This window comes from Cebus imitator, unplaced genomic scaffold (assembly GCF_001604975.1).
Source record: "Cebus imitator isolate Cc_AM_T3 unplaced genomic scaffold, Cebus_imitator-1.0 Scaffold204, whole genome shotgun sequence".
Classification (NCBI taxonomy): Eukaryota; Metazoa; Chordata; class Mammalia; order Primates; family Cebidae; genus Cebus; species Cebus imitator.
Window position 1 is genome coordinate 2814400 of NW_016107519.1, and position 9159 is coordinate 2823558.

Consider the following 9159-nt stretch of genomic DNA (forward strand, 5'->3'; position numbering starts at 1 on the left):
ACCCAGGCGCAGGTATTTCTTTATAGCAACACAAGAATGGCCCAATGTGATGGGGGGGTCTCATAGGTTAGGTGAAGTACAGAAAGAAGAAATGTACAGTTTGAATAGGTCTAATCAAGGCTCCAGCACATGTGAAGAAGGTAGATTGATAACTGTAATGCCAATGTAATCTAAGGTGTTTCAGGAGGAAAGTAAGTCCATTAGAAATAAGTAGCTTGATGGAGATGGAGCACTGTCCATACTCTCTGCCTCTATCTCTGTCTCTTCACCTGCTCTTCGGTCCCCTTTGTCCCCACTTCATACTGAAACTGCCATCCCCAAGGCCTTCAGTGGTCTTCTCATTACATCGAGAACATGATCAGCATGCTTCCCACAGCCCCTCAGCATGCGAATGACCAGGGATGCTTGCTAAAAATAAAGACTGCTGAGTCTTAATCCCAGAAAAATGAAACACTCCATCAACCCAGGATTCCACATCTAGAAAAATATCCTTTAAAACTGAAGGCAGAGTAAAAGCATTTTGAGGCAAACAAAAACTGAAAGAACTTATTGTGAACAGATGATCTCCTCAAGAAATGTTTAGGAGAGGCTGGGCGCGATGGCTCACGCCTGTAATCCCAGCACTTTGGGAGGCCGAGGTGGGCGAATCACTCGAGGTCAGGGGTTTGAGACCAGCCTAGCCAACATGGTGAAACCCCAACTCTACTAAAAATACAAAAATTAGCCAGGTATGCTGGTGGGCGCCTGTAATCATAGCTACTTGGGAGGCTGACACAGGAGAACCACTTGAACCCAGAAGGTGGAGGCTGTAATGAGCCAAGATCACACCACTGCACTCCAGCCTGGGTGATAGAGCGAGACTCCATCTCAAAAAATATACATTAAATAAATAAATGTATTTAAAAAAAAAAAAAGAAATGCTAAGGGGACCTCTTGAGGTTGAAGGGAAACAACACCAGATCATAGAGTCAATCTCCAGGGAGAATGAACATCACAGAAAATAGGAAAGTGTGATTAAATTTTTTTAAAAAAACTATTTCTTTTAATTTTTTCTCTTAATTTCACTAAAAGGCATATGAAAATTTAGTACAAAAAGTAAAACAATATGTTGTGGGTTTCTACAATATGCAGATGTAATATATATGACAACAGCACCAATGATCAGATGGGAAGTGAATTAAACTATATGTTGTATTTCATATAAGGTAGAACAAGTTAACTACAAAATTTTAAAGATGCATGCTGGGCACAGTGGCTTACACCTGGAATCCCAACACTTTGGGAGGCCAAGTCAGGCAGATCACCTGAGGCCAGGAGTTGGAGACCAGCCTGACCAACATGGTGAAATCTCATGTTTACTAAAAATATAAAAAATTCGCTGGCTGTGATGGCAGAGGCCCATAATTCCAGCTACTCGGGAGGCTGAGGCAGGAGAATTGCTTGAACCCTAGAGGCAGAGGCTGCAGTGAGCCAAGATCGTGACACTGCACTCCAACCTGGGTGACAGTACAAGACTCCATCTCAAAAAAAAGAAAAAAAAAAGTTAAAGATGCAGATTTGATTCCCAAGTAGTGGTTCTCAAAGGGTGTTCCCCTGACCAGCCGCAGTAGCAGCCCCTGAGAACTTGGAAATGCACATTTTAGAGCCCCACCCTAGACCTACGGACTGAGAAGCTCGGGGTGGGGGGCTGACAGTCTCGTTTTAACAAGAAGCCCAGATGATTCTGATGCACATAAAGTGTGAGAGCCACTTCTCCAGAGCAAGCTGTTAAAATATGATGGAAAAATATATAACGAAAAAGCCAATAGAATGAATAGTTACATTGGAATACTAGAAAATATTCAATGGACTCCAGAGAAATCAAGAAAGGAGGAACAGAGAGGGGGAAAAAGAGAAGGAAAGGAAATAGAAAACAAATCACAAAATAGCAGAATTAAATCCAATCTTATCAATAATTTCACTAAATGCAAATGGATTAAAAGCTTTAACTAAAGGCAAAAAATAGCAGACTGGGGGTAAAAAAGAAACCAGACCAAAGTATAATCTATTTACAAACGATTTAGTATAAGAAAAGAGATGTAGGCCGGGCATGGTAGCTCACACCTGTAATCCCAGCAATTTGGGAGGCCAAGGAGGGCGGATCATGAGGTCAGGAGTTCCAGACGAGCCTGGGCAGCATGGTGAAACCCCATCTCTACTAAAAATACAAAAAATTATCTGGGCATGGTGGCACATGCCTATAATCCCAGCTACTCGGGAGGCTGAGGCAGGAGAATTGCTTGAACCCGGGAGGCAGAGGTTTCAGTAAGCCAAGATCGTGCCACTGCACTCCAGCCTGGGTGACAGAACAAGCCTCTGTCTCAAAATAGATAAATAAATAAAAATAAAAAAGGATGTAAACAGATTGAAAGTAAAAGGCTAGAGAAAGACATCTCATGCAAATAATAATTATATAAAAGCTGGAGTGACTGTTACTTTAAGATCAAGTAGTCTTTAAGATAAGAAGTCTATCAGAGATAAAGAGATATATCTTATAATGATCAAAAGGCCAATGCATCACAAATACATAACAAATATATGTGTGTGTACCTAATAATAAAGCTTGAAAATGCATGAAGCAAAAACTAACTAAAGAGAAAAATAGGCCAGGTATGGTGCCTTACACCTGTAATCTCAACACTTTGGGAGGCTGAGGCAGGTGGATCACTTGAGGTCAGGAGTTCAAGACCAACTTGGCCAATATGGTGAAACCCCGTCTCTACCAAAAATTTTTTTTAAAACTTAGCTAGGCATGATGACACATGCCTGTAATCCCAGTTGCTCAGGAGGCTGAGGCATGAGAATCATTTGAATCTGGAAGGTGGAGGTTGCAATGAGGCGAGATCGCACCACTGCACTCCAGCCTGGGTGATAGAGCGAGACTCCATCAAAAAAAAAAAAAAAAAGGAACTAAAGAGAAAAGTAGACATTTTTAGTTATAGAACTGTATAATTATGCAATTAGTTATAGTTAACTATGTAACTAGTTATATAGTTATATAACTATATATCACTGTATATAACTATATCACTGTAGTTATATATAACTAGTGATATAGTTATATAACTACAGTGATATAGTTATATATACTAGTTATATAGTTATATAACTATAACAAGTTATAGTCAGATACCCTCTGATTAACTGACAGAGCAACTAGACAAAAAAAAAAAAAAATCAATGAGGAAGTAGAAAATCTGAATGGCACCATTCACCAGCTGGATCTAGTTGACATTCACAGAACACAACATCCAGCAACTGTGAAACACACATTATTTTCAAGAGCTCCTGAACTTTTCACCGAGGGCGACTGTATGTTGGGCTTTAAAACACATCTCAACACATTTTGAAAGATTAAATTCTTACATAGTGTCTTCTCTGACCAAAATGGAATTAAATTAGAAATCAATTAACAAGATTTGTAGAAAAACCCCAAATAGATGTAAATTAAATAAACAAATCACAAGTCGAAGAAGTCACTGCCAGGTAAACATCTATTTTTAACTATTTTTTTAATTTAAAATACTGAATATTTTTAATTTTATTTATTTATTTATTTATACTTTTAATTTAAATATTTTTAATATTTTATTTTTTAATTTTTTTAATATATATTTTATTGCGTTTTAGGTTTTCAGGTACTTGTGAAGAACATGCAAGATTGTTGCATAGGTACATACATAGCAATGTGGTTTTAACTAATAATGGTGAAGATACAAGACGAAAGTTGTGGGAAGCAACTAAAACAATACTTGGAGTTCAAAATTTATAGTTGTAAGCGTGCATACAAGAAAGGAAGGTGCTTAAAAAATGACACACACCACAGCCCCTCCACCCACGCGCCCACACCACCAGGGCCGCCTGGATCAGTCTTAGGAACTGGAAATACTCAACGGAGTGCTCTGCTTCAACAGAGCTCCTTCAGGAACTTTCAGAACACCTGAAAATGTTACCAGAGAATCCTTTCAGCTTAAACAGCTCAAAGAAGCAGCACCTTGAGCTTTTATGTTCTCACCTTTTTCTTTTTTTTTTTTTTTTTGACATGGAGTTTCACACTGTTCCCCAGGCTGGAGTGCAGTGGTGTGATCTCAGCTCACTGCAATCTTGGCCTCCCAGGTTCCAGCCATTCTCCTGCCTCGGCCTCCTGAGTAGCTGGGATTACAGGCATGTGCCATCACACCCAGCTAATCTTGTGTTTTTAGTAGAGATGGGGTTTCTCCATGTTGGTCAGGCTGGTCTCAAACTCTTGACCTTATCATGATCCGCTGGTCTCAGCCTTCCAAAGTGCTGGGATTACAGGCGTGAGCTACTGCGCCCAGCCCGTCCTCACTTCTTAAAACAAATGGGTGGGTCGCAGCGTGAGTGAGAGGTTGTAATGGGGGACAGGTTAAGGGTCCCTGAAGAGAGCCACGCTACAAAGGCGGAAGGATGGATATGGAAGACGGAGGTCAGGAGGGGTGGCTCACACCTGTAATCCCAGCAATTTGGGAGGGCAAGGAAGGAGGACTACTTGAGGCCAGAAGTTTGAGACAGTCTGGGCAACATGGCAAGACCTTGCCTCTATGAAAAAAATTAAAAATTAGCCGGGTATGGTGGGACATGATTGTACTTCCAGCTACTCAGGGGCTGAGGTGAAAATGTCACCTGAGCCCAGAAAGCCTGCAGTGGGCCGAGATCACACCACTGCACCCTGGCCTGCATGACAGAGCAAGGCCCTGTCTTTAAAGGAAAAAAAAAAAAACAGCCAGACGCGGTGGCTCAGGCTTGTAATCCCAGCACTTTCGAAGGCCGAGGCAGGTGGATCACAAGGACAGGAAATCGATGCCATCCTGGCCAACATGGTGAAACCTCGTCTCTACTAAAATACAAAATTAGCCGGGTGAGGTGGCAAGCGCCTGTGATCTCAGCTACTCTGGAGGCTGAGGCAGGAGGATCGTTTGAACCTGGGAGGCGGAGGTTGCAGTAAGCTGGGATCACTCCACTGCACTCCAGCCTGGGGACAGAACAAGACTCCATCTCAAAAAAAAAAAAAGTTCTGCATAGAGACAAAAGCCTTGATTTCTCTGTCAGTTGGTAGTAAACTCAACACAATTAGTAAACAAAAACATTATGAATGACCTTGATTCTAACACTACTATCTAATGCTACATGATAAATCTAAAACAGTATCTGTTCCTGAGGACCAAAATACAGCAGATAAACAGGGAAGGATGTCAGAATGCTATGGTGTCCACACTGCCCAGAGCCGGTGGGAGGGGACTGAAGCGGGGACACCACATGAAAACACAGTGTGGCTGTTGTCTGTGGCAGAAAGTGAGGGTGCCCAGGTGTGGCTGCCTTTCCCATGATTCTCCCCTCTGGTGAGACACCTCCTGGGGGATGGTGCAACCATTTCTGGAGTCTGCTTAAGAAGGATGTGGTAACCCGAAACCAAACTCTGCACAGCCCGCTGCGGCCGTCTGGAAACTCCTGGAAGTCCCGAAAAGGCCGCCATACAGAACTAACAGCTGTTGCTGATACTGGCCCCACGGTCCCGGGACTCCCCACGCTCAAGGCTTCCTCTTCTCTGCCGCTTCTCTCACTTATCTGAAGTGAAGGTGGTGGTTGGTCATGGGACGCAAAGAGCCACAGTCAGGAGATGGGCAATGCATCCTCCTAAGAAGCAAACAGGTCCCTAAGAAGCAGGCTTGCTAGGAACACAGGAGTGGAGAAGGCAGGTCAGTGGGGCCCTGGGCAAAACCTTAGGTGCCTGAGATCGTGGCCAGATCCGCTGATCCAGTCTCTTGACCACTCCTGCCTGAGGACTCCACCACTGTCCTATTGGAAAGAACACACTAGGACCAGCCACGTGTGACTTATGATTGTCAGTGTGCACGATGCTCCAGGAAACTGCCTAAGAAACCACAGGTTTCCATCCCACTGCTCCTTACAGAGACTTGGGTTCTACTCAGGTGTTGCTAGGGTGAACCTGACCAGGGTTTGCAGTCCCTACCTAGGTGCTCATCTTGAGTGGGAGCAGGCGAGCAGCACCCTTGCCAGGCAGCTCAGAACCAGGGTCTGTGTGCTGGGTGTGCCCCTCTGACGCAGCCAGTCAGCCAATCTGTATTCCCTGCTGACTCTGCAGAGCTCCCGGTGCGTTCTTCCCACACAGGTGTGTGGGAATGGCAGCCGGCTGCTCCGGAATGACTGACAGCTCCCTGGGTGAAATCACAGCAGATCAGTCTGCATCCTGACACATCATCTCTGTGTCACCAAGCCTACATCATCCCGAAGAAAACAGGACCAACTCGCAATGCTGGGGATGTGGATGATACCCCCTTGCTGTAACTTGAGCTGGGTGGTAAAATCAGGACATTATCCTAAAGGAAATGATTGTCCTGTCAAACATTTCAATGACCTTTGTATGCTCCTGTGAAGAAAAGGTTGATGTTATTATCCAGGTCTTGGTGGGGCTATGGACCAAGTATGAACAAAATCTTTCCCCTTCTGCCTAAAAATTTGCCTTGCAGTTAATTTCGGGACTCCGTTCTCCTGGAAACAGACAAAGATGGAATATGTAATTATGTCACTGAGTATCCACCACACTCCACCGATAGTAGAAACAGCCTGATTGATACCTTGCCCCTGGACTGAACACTGCTGGAAGCCATTTCCATGGGCGTGCCAGGCATGCCCCATGTGGGGACTCTGGAAGCCACATGAGTGGCTCCTGTGGGGAGCCCTCACACCTGCCAATGCCACATCTGCCCAGGACGTCGTCTCTTTGTACCCAAGCCGCTCACTTCATGCAGAGAGTCCAGCCTCATGGGGTTGGCAGACCTGCAGACACCCCAGCAGGAAGACGTGGCGCGGCCCTGGCTACTGCCCTGCGCTCTGCTGAGCGGCTGAGGCCGAGGCTGCCAGTGTGAACCTGAGGGCTTATTTGGCTCTGAGGACGCACTGGTGAGTACTGCCGGGCAAAACGTTTATATCACAGCATTAAATTATCCGGCTTCTATCTGAAGGAACTCACAAGTCACAGCTCTTGGCTATTTCTAAGTAGTCTACCCTTTTAAAAAATAAAAAGTAATTGTCCAGAAAACACAAACCAAACACAGCTAACAAAGATCTCAAGCAGCTTGAGCGGGTAGCTGGGACCGCATGGACGGAAAGGGAAAAGTTCAACTCGGAAATACCCCCCTGGGATCATGCTGAAGATCCAAAGGGCGCTAGGAGTTCCCAAGGATCTTAGGAGGCATAGAGTCGGCCTCTTTACTTGAAGCTCAGCTTTGAATCTGAGTGGAGAGGCAAGGTATAACACGCATCCCAGACGCTCACCCCAACAAGCACTCCTGGGGGGTCCTCACTTTGAGTATCCACCACACTCCGCCGCAGTCACGTGGGGGCTCAGGCACCCGTCCCTGCTGCTCACCCACCACAGCGAGCGCCTCAATCTGTGTGTCTGGAACAGCCACAGCCAATAAATAGTTGTTTAATGAAGAAATAAATAAACCATCCTGAACCCATGGCTTCTTGCTCTGTAAAATGAAAACAATACCTACCTCATCTACTGAGAATTGTTTTTCAAGTGAAATCATGTAAAAGCTCTTCATAAACTGCAGGCCATTGAACAATTAACAGTCAGCCAACATTAATAATACTTCCTCCTTTCATTAGTGAGTGCCATGGGAAATGTACCTCCCGAGACTAGACCTGGAGAGCAGCCACCCACATCCTTCTGCAGCGGGGCTGGGGTGAGGGCCAGTCCATCACAGCCACAGTGGAGATCTGGGCTCAGTACAAGTGATTCTTTGCCTTAGTGTTATTTTTGCTTATAGAATGGAGCTTTGTGGGTTCACTTTTCAACTCCGTCTTCTTAATTCCATCTGCAGTAGCTCTGTAAGGCTTCATATTGTTCACTCAGCAAACGTTTAGGAAATATCTCACTGTCACACCTTATACCATACTAAATTACACACACTTAGGTGTTAGCAATTTTAGGGCATTAATTTTTAATTACGTGCAAAAACATTTCCAGCGATCTCATACTCACAGAGTTGTAACTTTGCAATGATGATTTCTTAGTAAGGGAAAAATCTGCAGAGTCATTAATTGACTTACAAAAGTGAGTGCTAATTCAATTTAACAAACATTCACTGAAAACTTGCTACATACAAGATATTTTACTGGAGGCTGGATGCTGGTGCTAGTGTTCAGTGCCAGTTCAGGGTGCCAGTACTAATGCTGAGTCCTGGGTGCTGGTGCCAGTACTGGGTGCAGAATGCTGGGTGCTGGTGCTAATGCCATGTGCTGGGTAATGGTGCTGATGCTGGATGTTAGGTGCTGGTGTTGGTACTGAGTGCTAAGTGCTGATGCTAGTTTGGGCACTGATGCTAAGTGCTGGCACTGGTGCTGATGCTGGGTGCTGGTGCTGGTGCTAGTGTTGGTGCTGGTGCTGATGCCCGAAGATGCAATTATGTTGTTTCCATCCTCAAGGGTCATTTACACTAAAGACATACAAATAAATCTCCACTATAACACATGGCAGAATGGTCTGGGCATTAAATAATTGCATGTGTGACACACTTCAGAATAGTCAAGGAAAAATTACTATTATTAATGGCAACCAAGCAAAACAATCTCTAAGCTGAGCCCTGAAGAACAAGAATGACTTTTCAAGATGGGGAAAGCAAAAAACAAACGCAAGGAAGGGCACTGAGGCCCAGGATGCCGAGCTGCTGGGGGTGCTCCTGGAGTAGTGCCGGAGGTTCCTGTGCAGAAGCTCGGTAGGTGAGCCGCAGCGGGAGGAACCACTCAGAGAAGTGTGGGTTGTTCTGTGTAAGGAGTGCACAGCGGCACTCCAGGCTGTTTGGCTGTTTCAGAAGCACAGCTCAGCAGTGAGGGGAGCCAGGCAGACAAGAGCCAGAGCCACGTCTGCAAATCCCTCTGAATGAGGTTCTCTTTGCCACCAGTGGCCCTTCTGTTTGGTTTCAACTTAAATGTCACAGCCTCTGGTAAGCTGTGCCCCCAGGCTGGTGTGCTCGCCTTTCATTCCACGTTCAGGGCGCCCTGACCCTCACTTTGAAATCCTCCTTCTACTTGAGGTCACTGGTTTCATGTTCCTCCGGCTCCCAGAGCCCT